Genomic DNA, 16041 nt, shown 5'->3' with positions numbered 1-16041 from the left:
TCAGCACCACGCGCAGCAGACATATTAATGAAAGATACTGATTTCCAGGGTCTGTGGCATCTGATTGGTCCCTAAGTGGACACAGTCCCTGGTGAAGGACACAGAGTTCAGGATCAGACACCCTTCTACCATTGACTGGCTGTGTGATCTCAGAAATTTCACCTGAGCGCTCTGGACCTTTGTCTCTGCATCAATGAAATGAGAATGGTAGATGCTACTTGAAGCTATTTTGTTAATGAGAGATTATTTTGTATAATAAAAAGTACATAAATCATATGCATAAGTATTAGCCATTATTAGCAGGAAAAAATTCAAGTTTGCAATCCAATATATTAGAGGTTTATTAATAATATGTGGTAAAATTATTTTGTCATTACTGAAGAAGTCATTGGCTTAGTCAGTTCAGGATACTGTAACAGATTACACAGACTAGAGTACTTAAATAACAGAAATACATTTCTCACAGTTCTGGAGGCTGTAAAGTCCAAGTTCTGGAGGCTGTGAAGTCCAAGATCAAGGTGTGGGCAGATCCAGTGTCTGGTGAGGGCTGGCTTTCTGGCTTGCAGATGGCTGTTTCCTCATTGCATCCTCATATGGTGAAGAGAGAAAAACATCATCGCTGTTGTGTCTCTTTGGAGAAGGCCACTAATCTCATTCACAAAGCTCCATCCTCATGACCTGATTCTTCCCAAAGAATCTTCCCTCACCTCCTAATACCATTACATTGGGAATTTAGGCTCCAACATATGAATTTAGGGGGATACAAACACTCAGTTCCTAGAAGTCATCTTGTTGCTGCTTTAGATGTTACAACTTTTAAGTTAAAAAGAAAAGAGTTTGATGAGCATTGCATCAAAGAAATCCATTAGTTGTTTGGCCAAGCAGATTTCTTTATCTCACTTAGCCTGGGCATCAGAAGACCCACTGTCCTGGGATGTGGATGTGAGGAATGAATGACAGAGGAGTGATGGAAGGAGCCAGCTCCTGGTATGTGGGAGTTTTGGAAATTTCTTTTCTATTTTTTGTTGTTTGAAATGGGGTCTTGCTCTGTCACCCAGGCTGGAGTACAGAGGCATGATCATGGCTCACCACAGCCTCACCTTCCCAGGCTCAGGTGATTCTACCACCTCAGCCTTCCTTGTAACTGGGACTACAGGCACATGCCACCATGCCCAGCTAATGTTTTGTATTTCTTTCTTTCTTTTTTTTTTTTTTTTTTTTGGCGAGGGGTTAGGGGAGAGATAGGATCTTACTATATTACCCAGGCAGGGGTAATTTCTTTCCCTGAAGTTGTCCTACTTCCAACCTGTGACCCTAGGTCCCAGATGGATTGTAACCAGCTTGTCCTGAGTTCTGAGTAAGCCTTGCAGAGGGAGTATAGAGACCTCAACAAAAACATTTTCTCCGAATAGATAGGTGACTCAGCACTGGACACCAAGAAAGCTGCATTTTGCTGAAAGTCAGTAAGAAGCTCGGGACCAGGTCTGGGGCAGTCAGCCTCCTATCCTGGACCATGGGCTCCTCATCCGCAAAGCAAGGGGCTGGGCAGAGAGTTGCCCAGGTGGCTTCCAGCTCTGGCATTCAGTGCATCTAATTTATAGTTGAGTGAGTTGTCATTTATAGACCAGGAAGGACGAAATTATCCCCATTAATCTGCTCACAGTTCTGGTGCTTGAGAAACTACTGGGTCTTGCCACATCTCGAATTAGCTCTAGGCCCTTGGGCTTTTAATTAAAGGGCTTTGTGAGTCAGATAGTTTACGGTCAGATTCACATCTTCAGGGAGTCACAGAGGGAGGTCCTCTGTTCTGTCATCGCTTGTTTAGAAATCAGCTACCTCTCTCAGTGTGAGAACTCAGAATCCAGAGTCTTGCAAGGGACTTCCAGGAACAGCTTGTGGTTACGACTCACCCCTGACTTTCGCTGACTCCAGGCCCCAGAGGCTAGGGGACAGTAGATATGCTGCCTGGCATTGCCTCTTTCCTTGTGTGTGTCTGAGTGGTGCCAGCCTGATCAGATTCTGTTGCAGTTCCCTGTGCTTGCCACAACGTCGGTCGCGTTTCTTACCCAACTCTGTTTCCGCTTCTGGTGGTTTGTGCTAAATGCATTCTCAATCCCAAGCGGTACAGAGAATAAAAGGATTGTCTTTAAAAAGTGGCTTTGAATGTGTTGAAAGCAAGGTTGCCTGCTGTGTGTTTTTGACAATTGCTTCCCCAGAGGAGCCTTTGAAAACCTCACTTTTCAAGATGCTTCAACTCCTATTAGAAAATGACTTAAATAAAATTGCTCTTCTGACCATCGCTGCTCTGGATGCCAGGCTAGTGATTATTTGTCTAACTTGAGTCTCCAGGGCTGGAACTTCACACCGTGTCTTTTCACTACCCTCCCAGAGGAGGTGAGAGGAGGTGAATAGACACTTGTCAGATTCTTCTGCCTGGTGTCACTGTAGGGGATGCACACAGGCTGGAGTACAGGCTTGCTAAAGAGAGACTACATTGTTATTTCAACTAGACACATTTGTTTTTTCCGCAGATGATTACTGAGCACCTATGGTGTGCCCGGCGCCATGTTAGGGCAAGAGATCTACCTCATCCTTGCATTGTAAACCTGTAGCATCCGTGGCAATGTTTTGCACCACTGCCCTCCCAGGGTTCCTGCAAGCTGATTTCAGTTCATTTTATTTTCCTTCTGCATGCTGATGGGTTCAAGGTATTTCAATGGGCTACTGTGAGACTATCTCCCCGTCAGGATCTCTCAACCATGGCACTAGTAAGAGAGTCTGGGGCAAAGTAGGTCTCTGTTAAGGGAGGAGGAGGGGTGTTCCTGTGTGTGGTCGGATGCTTAGCAGCATCTCTGTCCAGTAGCACCACATCTACCTCAGTTGTGACAACCAAAAATGTCTGCAGGCATTGCCAAATGTCTCCTCCCTGTTTTACATTTACCAAAGTGCTGTTTATGTCCTTTACAGTTAAGGAAACTTAGGCACCAGGAAGAAACTTGCCCAAGTCAAACAGTGAGTTAGCGGTAGAGCTTTAGCTACAATTTAAGTCTTGTCTTCCCAACCCAGTGTCCATCTTATGGATCCATTCAGTGGTGTGCTCCTAAATGTTTAATAACAAATTCTCTGGGATAAACAAAAGCCAAACAGACTTGCTGGGAGCATGGGACAATTTCCATGGTGTAAATACTTCCACCACGGCTGGTTTCAAGCTACTTCCATGGCCTCGCTGATTATGAAGTTGGGAAGGGATCTGTACAGTTGGCTCTGGTGAGCTGGTGCCAGCCGGCTCAGAATGCCCCTGGGTCCGTGTGTGCTGCTCATCACATGTTAGTCTTGCTCTCCTCTGGACCTCGTTCTGCCACCCCCAGACACATGTGCTTATCACTGTGATGTCCTAGGGGGAAAGCAGTCGCCTGGTAAGAGTTTTTGATAACTTCTCTGGATAAACATAAAGCAGTTAGAGTGGAGTTTTCCCTCTCTTCTATTAAATGAAAGTTTCTTTTCACAATCTTTCCATTGAAGAAGTTAGAAAAGTCATGGGATAGCTCTGGTCTTAGAGCAGAAATGAAGTTCCCCAGAAGGGGGTCTTGGACAGAATGATCTCTTGGGCAGGAACTAGGTGCTGTTACTCGCCATCAGATGTGTCTACTGTAAGATGCTTGGGAGGCATCAAAGTGGTGACAGTGGGGGGATGTTGGGTTTTACCATTCTGGAATATAAGAGAAGGGGTGTGGCTGGTGTTTTAGTCCCGATAGCAGCTATGACCACTGGGAGTCTTATTTTCTACACCTACAAAAGGAGAAATAGTGATCCCCTTCCCACTGTTGGTGAAACAGCAGATGAATCTCTGCCTGAGTCTCAGACACCTACTGCCCACTTGGTTGCTTGGTGGATCAGCTGGCTATCAACAGTGTAAGCTCATCAAGCCTAAAGACTTAGTAGGTCTTGACTTTCTCACCTTGACCATGACTCAGTGTCATGTGCTCCTAGTCATCCTGTCTGTGGTCCAGTGTTAGCCTGGGAAGCACCAGGGACTGAGGGAAGAACCCTCAGCTAGTTATCAGGCGATCCAGGTTCTCCTCCTGCCTTTGATATCACCTCATTACATAACCTTGGGAAACACTTCGGTGTGACTGGAATGTGGATGCTCCCAGGAGAAGGGTAGGAGCATGGTAGAGCATTTGGACTTTATCATGAAGGTGGTAGGAAATACTTGAAGTGTTTTAAGCAGGGATGACACATCATCAAATGTGTGTTTTGAAAAGCTGTTTCTGCAGAGGACAGGGCCACAGCCCAAGCAGGATCAAACCAGTTAGGGGATTGGTGTAACGGTCCCGTCAGAAAGTGATGAGGTAGCTGGGTGCGGTGACCCACGCCTGTAATCTCAGCACCGTAGGAGGCTGAGGCTGGCAGATAGTTCGAGACCAGCCCTTGGCAACCTGGTGAAACCCCCTCTCTATAAAAAAAATACCAAAAAAAAAAAAAAGAAAAAAGTCAGGGATGGTGACCTGCATCTGTAATCCCAACTATTCAAGGTGGAGGTTGCAGTGAGCCAAGATCATGCCCCTGAATTCCAGCCTCGGTGACAGAATGAGACCCTGTCTCAAAAATGAATAAATAAATAAATAAATAAAAGTCATGAGACAACTCATAGGCACTAAATGCTGAGTGGCACAGACAGAAAGTTCTATGAGAGTTCAGAACAGGGAGAGGTCAGTATGGATTGTGGTCTTAGGTGGGTATCAGAGAACACTTCATGGAGGAAGTAAGACTCTGCTGCTGGCCTTGAAGGATGGTAGACAGGGTAGGGGGTGAAAGTCTAGGCTGCAGGGCAGGGCAAGAGAGTACAAAGCTGCAGTAAATCACATTTGGGCTTAAGCTGGGAGTTTACATAAAGGATGGCTCTAATTAGTATGCAGTCGTTTATGGAAGAACTTGTACCCTCAGCTAAGGAATATGGATTTTGTTAGAGGTGGTGGTTCTCACATGGAAACTGCATTTTCCTGTAGTCAATTTCTGTGGGGATCTTATCCTTATCCATTCTTCTATCCACTGCTCCCCCGATTGGGATGAGGGGTGTGCACCCCCCTCCTGTAGCCCTGTGCTGTTGGGGAAGGCAGAATCCCTTTGCATCTTGGGGACGAATGCAATGCTGAATACTGATCATATGACCCCTGCTTTGCCTCACAGCAGGGAGCCCAGGAACAAGAGCAGCTGTGCTATTGTCTGGAGCGCAATTGCCAGTGTTTGTCTGCTGAGGCCAGGGGTGACCCTTGCCAGCGTCGTAGATAAGCCGGCTCCCAGCTGTCATGGGTACATTCTCAATCATTCCTCATCCTATGGATTCTGACTCTCTCCCGCTTCCCAAGAATGATGGAAGTTTTTCATTTTCCCCCGTGCCTGCTTTGTGAAAGTGTGTCTGGCTCTGCCCACAAAAATGAAGGATGACCGACCTCAGAGTATCCAAATAAAATGAGATTTGTATTTTCTGTGAAGTGTTAAGAAACAGTTTGCTAGAAAATAGTATGAGCAATATATTGTTGCCTCTGAGGCTCACATGAGGAGATTGAGGCTCATCGGTGTGTAATGACTCACAGGAGGTGGCACAGACAGGAATTGGTCAGGCGGAAACTAGAAACCAGGGACCCTCTGAACTTGAGCATATTCCTGTTGGGTTTGAACAGGAGCATTCTACAGAAGGGGCTTCACTGTCAGGGTAGTTTTAGCAGAGGTTTGCCTGATAAGAACATGACTTTCTCAAATGGCAGTGTATATCTTAGGTTAAGCTCTTACAGAAACACTGCACTGAAGGGCATTTCCACACATTGAGAGTCCCAAGACTGTTCAGCCACTGTGCACAGGGCAAGTCACTTGCCATGTAGAACTGGAACCCAGATCTCCTGCTTCTCAGCCCAGAGAGCTGTGCCTCCTAGCCGGCCTTATGGCATAAGTGATCTCTACAGAACACCCAACAGAAGCCACCTGACAGTGTCCCTTGTAGATAGTGCTGTAGGCTGGGGCACTGGGAAGCTTTGAGGTGGTCTATGGGACTCAGGGGGTGTTTGCCATGTGACACCATGTGGCCTTTGGGTGCATGAGGGCTGTAGGTGTTCACAGGATATGCCGGAGCATACCAGGATTGCTGGAAACTTGGACAGCACATGACTGTAGTCAGACTGACTCTAGACTCTAGATTGTCCTCACTGCAGTATGGCCATGGTACCATTGCTTAGTTTCTCACTCCAAGGCAGCACTGGCCTAGAACCTCTGTAACATGCCCTTACATCTGATAGTCAAGGTCAGCTTGACTCATTTAGGGCAGTAGTATTTGCCGAAATTCAAATAGATGCCAAATACCGCACTGGTCACTTTAAATGCTAGGCACCCCTAATGACCCTGGAATAAACCTGTGATTCTCATTTTGCAGATAAGGCAACTAAGGCTCAGCTCCAAACACCGGAGACTGAGGTTCATGATTTCTGGGCTTGAGACCCCAGGCTCTTTCCACAGCACCATCCTCCACTAATGCTTACTAAAGCTTTTGGGATACAAGCTTACCATCCAGCTACAGATGAAATTTAGAAGCATCGGTATATGTAAAGTCCTCCACAGCCTGACAACAGCCTCTTTTTCTACTCACTGTATCTCTGCCACCACTTTCCTTCATCCCCAGCTACGCTGGGCTGTTCACTGCCCTCAGAGAAGCTGAATTTTACAAATTCAACCATCAACTCCTCATTTGTGCAGGGCTCTGGGCTAGTTACAATCGTTTGTAAAGATGAATGAGACATGACCTCTCCTGTTAAGTAACTTTCCACCCAATGGTGGAGATAAAACATGAACAAAAATGTAATAGCTCATTTGGTTTTCAAAGTAGTCCAAAGAGGCTTGCTGGTATATATCGCCATATGATCTGCATTTAACGGGTGTTGTATCTGAGGATCTGACCATAGTGACTGACTAAAGGTCACACAGCCCAGCCAAGGCCAAGTTAGGGGTAGACCCAGGTCAAGACTAAGTCAAGGCATCCTCCTGGCTTGCATCCCCTGGGGGTGGTCAGGCTCAGACTCCACAGCCCAGACTGCTGGTTTTTGTCTTATTGCTGCCTTCCTGATGGAGACAAGGCAGGCTGTCAGCTGCTGACATCTCCAACCTGCTTAAGGTGTGCCCCTTACCCCTCCCGAATGGTGATGCTCCTATAGTTGGAGCCCTGGATGGGAAGAGGGGAGGTAAAAATGCCCCTTTATCTGGCATCCAATTGTGTTGTTGCTTGGGGCTGTTAGAGAAGAGGAAGCTGGTCTGCTTGGGTTTCTAATGTGCCTCCCACTTCCTCACTCAGAGGAGACCTAGTGTAACTGACATTCTGAAATGCAGTCTCAAGGAGAAGGAACCCACCCCAGCAGCTGTGTTCAGGCAGTGCGATGTGAACTCATCGAAAAGCTTGGTGGAGTTTCCTGAATGCTGCAGCCAGTTTGGCAGGTGTTCTCCTGCCCTGAACATGGGTACACTCATCTTAATGGCTATTCAGGTGTTACAAAGACCACAGAGAGATATTAAACCACAGCCCTGGGAAATGGAACTAATGTGAGCCCAGGAGTAGAGATCTGGGCTCTTGTTCTGGTTCTGAACCATTTGCCACTTGCAACTGCCTTCCCCACCCTATGACTCATATACGCCACCTCTGAGGGTGGCCTGGGTCCTCTCCTTTGCTGTAGAGTACAGTGGTCAGGGCCCAGGAGGGGGTCCCTCAGATGTGAGTCCAAATGCGCACTTCGTTATCTACTTGCCGTTAACCCAGAGTTCGTCACCCAGCCTCTCTGAGTGACTGTCCAGCTCCTTATCTGTAAGATGTGGATCATAGGAGCACTGCCTTTTCCAGCAAGAGTGGGGCGAGGGCTGGATGGAACATCCAGGTGATGTCTAGACCATGCCTGGCACACAGTCAGTGCTCAGTGAATAAGGTTGATATCTCCTGCCCCATCACCATCATCACTGGTTTGTTGGCCTCTGACTGTCTAGGACTGCCTGAGCCACAGATAGTGACTAACTCCCAGTTAGTCACTATCTGGTCTTTGGGCTCCTTCCATGCTGGGCTTCCCACCGTGGGAAGGCTGTGTGCTGGGTGGCATCAAACAGATGCTTTCCTTCTCTAGGTCTTAAGTGTCCCCCAGAATAACATTATAACATATAGTCATAATCACAGCTGTTGTGTGGTGAACGGTAACCCATAAGAAGGTAAGTGCCTTCCCTAACTCCCACAACCTGTGCACATGGCCTAATTTGGCAAAAGGATCTGTTTACCAAAAAAAATCATCACTTGTAGAAGCCCCTACACAAAACAGGTAAAAAGTATCTCTATTCCTGTTATCGCAGGATGAGGGCCCAGAGCCCTGCCCGTCAGTGCCTCCAAGAGCCCTGCCAGTTTCTAGGGCTGCTGGGAGCTGGCAGGCTTCTCTGGGGCCTCTGAAAATCCATGGCCTCGAGGCCCTGTGATGCTCCACGATTAAACATATGCCAGAAACGGTCTCTTCAGAGAACAGACAAATTCCCTCTGCTTTCTCATTAGCACTGCACTTTACCTGTATTGATGGGAGAGTTTGTTAAGACTGATTTCCTGGCTTCAAAAGAACAGCAGATTCTTCTTTCCTCTTGGTCAGAGATTCCTAAGAAGGCAGATTCTTAGGGAAAGAGCAAAACAAAAACGAGCTTTAAATGCCACCTCCTTCCCCACGAGGCCCAGTCAGGGGGAAAGGGGAAGATCTCTCACCAGGCTAGAGCTGCTCACCTCCAGGCATGATCGGCAGCAGAAAAAGGCCAGGCCTTGTCTGAGAGATGTGCCTGTCCCCCGAGGACCCCAGGTCTGTGTCCTCCCAGTAGACTGCAGTTTCTCCAGCAAGCCCAGTACTGGTGGCAGCTGTACTCCTGTGCTGGTTTCCCGTCTGCTTGCCTCAGGCAGTCCTCAATGGGAAAGCCACAGAGCCCTCGCGCTTAAGGGACTTGACTGGCTGCTTATCAGAACAGCTGGGTATTCGGGTTCCAGGCTGCCAGGGCACAAGGAACCCACCAGTCTCTTAAAATACACTGTTTCGGTTAGTGACACCCTCCCTTCTCAAACCATAGAATGTCTGCTTTATAACCAAGTGGCATCAGTCTGTTTCTCTATAAGGCCAACGAGTTCCATGAATTCCGGACAGGCAGGTGAACACAGGGAGAGTGAATTATTGCAAAGAAGTATTTGTGTGGATTGGGAAGCAAGGCATTGTCCAGGAGAGTTCTCTACCAACACAACTGGATATAAAAGTAACCAGCCTGTGGGAGTGTGGATTGTATTCAGGTGACCGCTTGTTCTTACATGCCTAGGACAGTCCTGGTGTCTGCCTGTTGTCCCAGCAATATTATTAAAAGGGCCCCCTTTCACTCTCAGAGGTATCCTGGTTTGGATGATAAACCATTAAGTCACCCCAGTTGTTTGTCTGTGTATATAAAAGTGGTTAGCAGCACTTAGTGTGGATGTGTAGTGTAGGGAGTATGTGGACATAAAAGCCTGTGCCCATGTGCTCTGACAGCCCAGAAGCTGGCTGTGGGTTAGCACGGCTGCACGGTTGTGGGCAAGTCACTTAACCATTTCACAGCACACATGGCTTTGAGGTGAGATCAGGGGCCTCACAGTCCGATAAATGGTGGTTCAGATCCTTTCTCATAGCCTGCTAGCTTTGACCTTTGCAGAATTACTTAGCTTCTCTTAAATTAAGAATAATCATATGGACCTCTCAGAGTTGTTATTGTTTTTACATAATCTATATACAACATCTAGCATATTTACTGACAAATCATAACCTGCCAACAAATGGTGACTGTTGCTATTGTTGTTGTTATTGTTCTAGGGCTGTGACTGTTTTTGGCTTAAGTCTCTTCATGGGGGAAATGGTGAGAGATGACCCCTGTCTTTCCTGGCTTCCCAGGCTTCATGAGGCTGAAACCCAGTGGCATCCCCGAAGCCTGGTGTCCCGGGCATGTGTGCCCTGCTGGTGCTGGGGATGCACAAAGGGAATTGCCTGCCAGCCTGCCCAGCTGCTCCATCCCTGTGGGACATAGGAATTGGATTCCCAAAGCATCATCCCCTCCACCCATCCTGGTGACTCTCCCATCTCAGGCCCTCCCTTTGTCCCCTCCCTGGCCCAGCCACTCGCTCCTCCCACAGTCTTGCTGTATAAACACGAAGACTAGGATGTCATTTACTGGTGTTGGCTGACATTGGTCAGCTGCTACCCAGAGGGGACTAGGGAATAAATTCCTAATTCTGCCTGCACAGCATCTCTCAGTCTTTCCTGCCTGGAGAGTCTCCTATCTTCCTTCTCTCCTTTTGAACGAAGGTGTCGTCTGTTCCTAGTGTATTTGCTTTATTCTCATTCTTTCCACTATTTGGCTTTGCAGAATTTGAGCCAGACTGCCTACATTCACACCTTGACTCTCTCACTCAAAAGCTAAATCCCATGGACAAGTGACTTAATCATTCTGTGCCTCAATCATTCTGTGCCTCAGTTACCTCATCTGTAAAAGGGGACAATAATAATGCCTACGTAGTTTGGTTGCCATGAGGTTTCAGGGAGTCACTATATGTACAGTGCTAAACAAAGCCCAATATGCAGTAAGTACTTGATCAGTGTTAGCTATTTTTATTATCTAAACACCTACCCCTTCTGGTTTTTCAGTGTTGGTCTGTGCTGCTAGCATTGAGGGACTCAATCTAAGCTCTGCTGCTGGTAAACTGTGGGCACAAGCATGCCCCACTGTGGGCTTTGGGTCTCTTGACTGCCCACCCTGGAGGGTGAGGATGTGGTCTTTGGAGCCCTTTTGGCCTCTCATAGTGGATATTGCCTTCCCTTCTGTTGCTCTGCCTTACTTTTCAATTTCCAGATCCATTTAAAAGGGGAAGGCAGCAGCCATTTGATGCTGTTCTCTAGCCCTCCCCTGAATGGGGTGGGGAGGGACAGGACACAGGGAAAGGTCACTAGACTGGAAGACAGGAGATGCTTATTTCAGGCCCTAGGTCTGTTTTGAGACTCTGGATAAGGCACCTCCTGTCTCTGATTTCGGCTTCTCCATTTATAAACTGGGGTGATTACCCCTCAGCTTTGTACCTCTCTCAAAATGAGCAAAGATGAAAAGATATGGGAAAGCGTTTTCCTGGCTGCCAGGTACTACAGAAGGGCAAACTCCTGGTTGTGTTGGGTTGTGTGCATCCCCACCAGGCCAGGCACGGGGCATGGCATTGTGGAAGTAGCCTGGGCCGAGCGTGGCTGCTTGGATGGCAGCAAATGCCTGCTGGTGTTGCTGGTGATATGTGAGGTTGTGCAGTCTGTGGAGACGAGAGATGAGAGTTTTCCATTTCTTTCCCCCCTCCTTGCTCTCTGTTCTCCCTAATGGACACTTGGCCCTGGGGTGACCCACACAGTAAACCATCAGCAATTGCTTCAGAAGGCGTGGAGTCCTCTCAAACATATACTGACTTTTTGTTCTGTTTGGTTTGGAGGAGTGGGGCAGATCCCTGGGAGGCCATTAGCTGTGGGACCTGAAGTGAGCCCCTTCCCTTGGAGAGCCTTTGTGGTTGCATCTGTAAGCTGGGAGAAGGTGGGGTGAGGGTGAGAGCTGAGTTGGGGTCCATGTTAACTGAATGCTAGTCCATGGATCGGAGCCAGGTTGGTGACACTAAAACCCTCTGAGAAGATTTTTAACCATACAAGTTTCCTGATCGCTACTCTGGATTGTGTCTGTATTTTTTGTTAGCTTCTTAGATGCATAGCCAGTATGGGGGACCTGCTGGAGTAGGGGTGACCGGTATGTGATGGCTTACCCATAAGGGTGCTCTGCATTCTCTACCCCCTGGTGCCCATCAGGGGTCTATGAATAGTATTAGCATGAGTAGAAGTGGTATTTGATTATTAAGTTATTATTAGGGTCATCTCTGTATGTGGTGTGTGGTTGTTCAAGTTACCAGGTGACTGTCATTCTTTATGATGTGCATTTGGAGTTGGGGAATTTCTGTAAGCCTCAGTAAGTAAATGGAGTGAACAAAATGGATAGGAAAACAAGCAGGAGGTGCCTTAGAATCATGATCAGGAGGAAACCCAGTGTTCCGCCTGACTGACCTTCTTGGTTTTGTGGTGGAAGATAGCAGCATTCGTGCTGAACCCAGCTGAGTGAATCCGTCCCAGTCGTGCACTCTGAAAATGGGTTCAATTTTGAGGACATTTGAGAAAAAAGAAAAAAAAAAAAAGGCAATGAGGATGGGATAGCTCTCCCTGATACCTGATCACTTTCCAGATCCTTTTGTGACACGCCTGTCCCCTCAGCCACAGTCAGGAGGTGAGGAACATGGCCTTACCCCAGATTCCTTCTTTGGAAATTCACCACCTTCCGTGTCTACACCTGAGTGTGTGGAAAACAGCCCTGTACCAGGCTGTGCTCAGTGGTGGGAAATGGAATTTGTGGACCCCAACCCTGAGTTTGGAGGAAATAAACGTCTTTGCCCCACCCCATTACCGTCACAATCCGGTTTCCCAAAATGCAGGGCCCAGTTCCACTAAAGTCCACTCAGAAATCACTTTCTCATCAAGCCAAGGACATTTCAGAGTTGCTATGTTTTCTCTATCATTTCCTTCCCTCCTCCCCCACTTCACTTCCTGTTTTTTCTTCCTCTTTCTCCACCCCCACCCCATCTCTCCTGGCATGTCCCTTGTTGTCAGAGAACAGGAACAAAGCCTTGAGCCAGGGAGCATTGATAATTATGACTTCCTGAGGTGCCCTCTTGCTGCTGGCCCTGCTGCTGAGAGCCAGAACCAGCCCAGCCTCTAGGGGCCTGGGAGCCTGTCAGGAAGTCTTAGATTGTAGACCCCTCCTTCCCCCACAAGCCCCACCACCATCCCCCACCCCCATCAGAAAGAGAATCTAATAAGAGTAATTTTTCATGCCCTTATAACAATTTCAGCTTCCAAAGAACTGTCTCATACATTTAAGCTGAAACACTGGAAAAAGCAGGCAACTCTAGTGTTTTGCCCTAGAAACAAACTATAGTTCAGTTTAGATAGCAAAAAGTAGATTTAGGAGGCATGGGTTTATTTCTGGTTCTGCATTGTATCTCTTTTTGACTCTGCAGATCATCCTAGCTCTTGAAAGACTGGTTTCCTACCTCTTTGGAAAAATGGAATTAACGGTATCTCACCGGGATTTTTTAAGGACAAATTAATAAGAAAGTATATCTATACAATTCTCATGGTATGCCTGACAGATATTTGCTTAATACGTGAGAGCTCCCCTCTGTTTTCTGTGATTTGGTTTTCTGCACAAAGGAGTGGCCATTCAAATGCACAGGAGCCAGGAAGAAAACCCTGCAATAAATAATACTCATGGAAAAAGAGTCCATGTCTGTTGCTGTGTTTCTCTGAAACATGGAGAGAGAGGGAGAGAGAGAGAGACCTGGGGCCACATATGCTTCTCACTGAAGAGCAGCACTCACTCGCCACTGTGTCACTGTGTTCATGGGTCATGGCATTTTATAACAATATTTTTCTAGTGAGAAACAGGGAGAACCATCCCAATCACATGCCTGAAGTGGGCTGTTTTACTAATTTAGCTCCCAGGGGTGAAACTACAAAAACAGCAATCTGGAAAAAGTGCCACCTCCCTTTTTCAAAACTGTTCAACAAAAAATAAAATGACTTCCCATTCAAGGTCAATGACCACGTGTTGGAGAAGTCAACCTGACCATGTGGCTGCATTTAAAAAGTAAGTCAAAGGCCAGAGAGTCAGAGATATGTTCCAATGTGTATTTGACTCCCAAACTGCTGAGTCCCCAAGTGAGGCTGCTTCTTCTCTGAGCCTCAACCTCCTAATTATAAAACGAAAGAATTAGACAAGATTATCTCTTAGATGTCCTTCAGGCCTGATAATCTATGATCTTGTGACTCTCTGCTCTCCTTAAAAAATATATTGTGACTAGTAGAGAATAGGAAATTGCTTCTCACAGTAACATGACTTGCATTCCCTTTTTAGCAGGGTACCACCATCTTAAGGACAGAAAAGCTACAGGACTTTAGGAGGCCACCGTCCTGATTTGGGAAGCCCAACTTCCTTTGGCCAGACAGCAGCTAAGCTGATTCATTCCATCAGCCTGGATTGGTGAAACTGAATCGCAGGAGATATTTCCAGGTAAGAAACAATTGACTTTGGTTATAGCGTGTAGCACAGTGATAACTGTCATTGTACTGCAGGAAATATGTCATATGCATGCTTATATTATGAAAGACATGAAAGAATCAAGGAAGGCGTTCAAGGCTCTGGGTTCTATAGCTGTATTCTGAATGGGATCTGTGCTATCTTGAGTCTTTGGGGGTTAAGGAATGAAAGAAGGTAGCTGAGAATTACATGCAGGGGAAGAACAGGTTCGAGCTGTAGATCTAGGTTCCTTTTTCCTTGCAGAACCATTTAGTGTTCCTTTCTGCCCAGCTAGATTTAGACAGTAGGAGGAGAGGTCCTTTGGTAGCCAATCTGAGATGGAATTTAGATCCCATGTCAGAGAACTGACTTGCATCCCACCTGCTACAACATCTTTAGAAACAAATTCAGTTCAAGCCAGCACACTGAGATGGCCACACATCTTCACTCTTGCACTAGTTTTTGGTGTTATCTTCTGCTATCCTCTGTCTTGAAACTCTTCTTTTTCAGCTAGATACCTTGACTTTTCTTGAAAACTAGAAGCAAAAGCGTTTCACAAAGCTAAGCATAGGACAGAAGGTAAGACCAGGTGATATCTAAAGCTCGTTTTGCATTCCCAGGATTGTCTTAACCCAGACTTGTTTCTTATGCCAGACTCTTATTCTTGGGGAACATGTTTATCTCATGCCTGCTTCCTTTCTTCCTCTTGTGGTTTCTTTCTCTAGAGTAGTTTCTGAGCTATAGCATAATTCAGAGGAAGGAGAAAAGCTTTGCAACTTAGACACACCTGACTTCAGATCTCAGCTGTGCTATGTGTTGGCTCAGTGATTTTGCTTAAATCACCATTTTAAATCCCCAAGCTGCTGTTTCCCCACCTGTAAGGTAGGGATAGTACACTCCATGTTATAAGCTGGTGTTGAGGATTAAGTGAGATCATGCATGAGCATGGTTTCTTGCTTATAGGAGACCTCAGCAAATACCAGCTCCTTTCCCTACCCACCCTTTTTAAGAGCTACTTAAATATAGCTTTGATCCCATATCTGGATTTCATTTGAGCCTTGTGCCTAAAATCTAGAACAGGCCTTGTCCACAAATACTGTTAAGTCCCAACAATTTAAAAAGGAGAGAAACTGTTAACAGCCTTTTTTATTTCAGAGTTCTTCATCCATAGAAGCCTTTTCTCACCTGGACTTTAGCCAGATTGCCTCTCCAACCTGGCCGTTGGAAGGTTTTCTCTGCCATACCCAAAGTTAGAACCACTACTTTCCTACCCCTTTGTCCCATGAGGTATTAGCTGAAAACTAACTCCCTGCTGGTGTCTTTTTCCCTTCAGACTAGCTTACATCCAAGACCAAGAGTAAGGGTCAATTGATTTGGGGCAGGTGTCCTGGCCTGGCACTCAGCAAGACAGTCAGGGTCCAAGCATATGCTCATTCAGGGCTTTCTTCCTTGCCTGTTACCTTTTCTAAGGCAGTCATTCATCCCGTCATTCATTCAGTCAATAGATGTTCATGGAACATGAACCATGCAGTGGGTGGCTCGCGCTGATCTTGATGCTAGGGATACAGGACAGAACAAAACCAAGTTCTTGTTCTCAAGGAGCTTGCATTTAAGTAGAGTCAAGGGATCATCAACAAGTAACACACATGCATGTATTACATCAGGCAGTATTAGGTGCTATGAAAAAAGTAAAGCAGAAAAAAATAAAGCTAAGTCAGAGAGCTAGAGAGTTGAGGGAAATGGGCATTAGTGTTTTATATACAGTGCCAGGGAACACCTCTGGATAAGGCATTATTTGGGCAGGATCTGGAGAAAGTGAGGGAGCAA

The 16041-nt window shown here is 46.6% G+C and overlaps 1 protein-coding gene across 2 annotated transcripts in view; it reads left to right on the top strand.

Annotated features, from left to right (window-relative positions):
* Window positions 1-16041, top strand: part of FAM49A (family with sequence similarity 49 member A) — a 109713-nt gene that overhangs the window by 28596 nt on the left and 65076 nt on the right. Inside the window, exons 2-3 of one of the 2 annotated variants that reach the window (XM_025354247.1) lie at window positions 12325-12366; window positions 14053-14208. The gene's annotated coding sequence lies outside the window, so the exon portion shown is untranslated. Of the gene's footprint in view, window positions 1-12324; window positions 12367-14052; window positions 14209-14630; window positions 14794-16041 lie in introns of those variants that run through there. The other variant, XM_025354248.1, reaches the window with a different exon arrangement.

The sequence above is a fragment of the Theropithecus gelada genome, chromosome 13 (genome assembly GCF_003255815.1).
Source record: "Theropithecus gelada isolate Dixy chromosome 13, Tgel_1.0, whole genome shotgun sequence".
Taxonomy (NCBI): Eukaryota; Metazoa; Chordata; class Mammalia; order Primates; family Cercopithecidae; genus Theropithecus; species Theropithecus gelada.
This window is presented reverse-complemented; position numbering and strand designations above follow the sequence as displayed.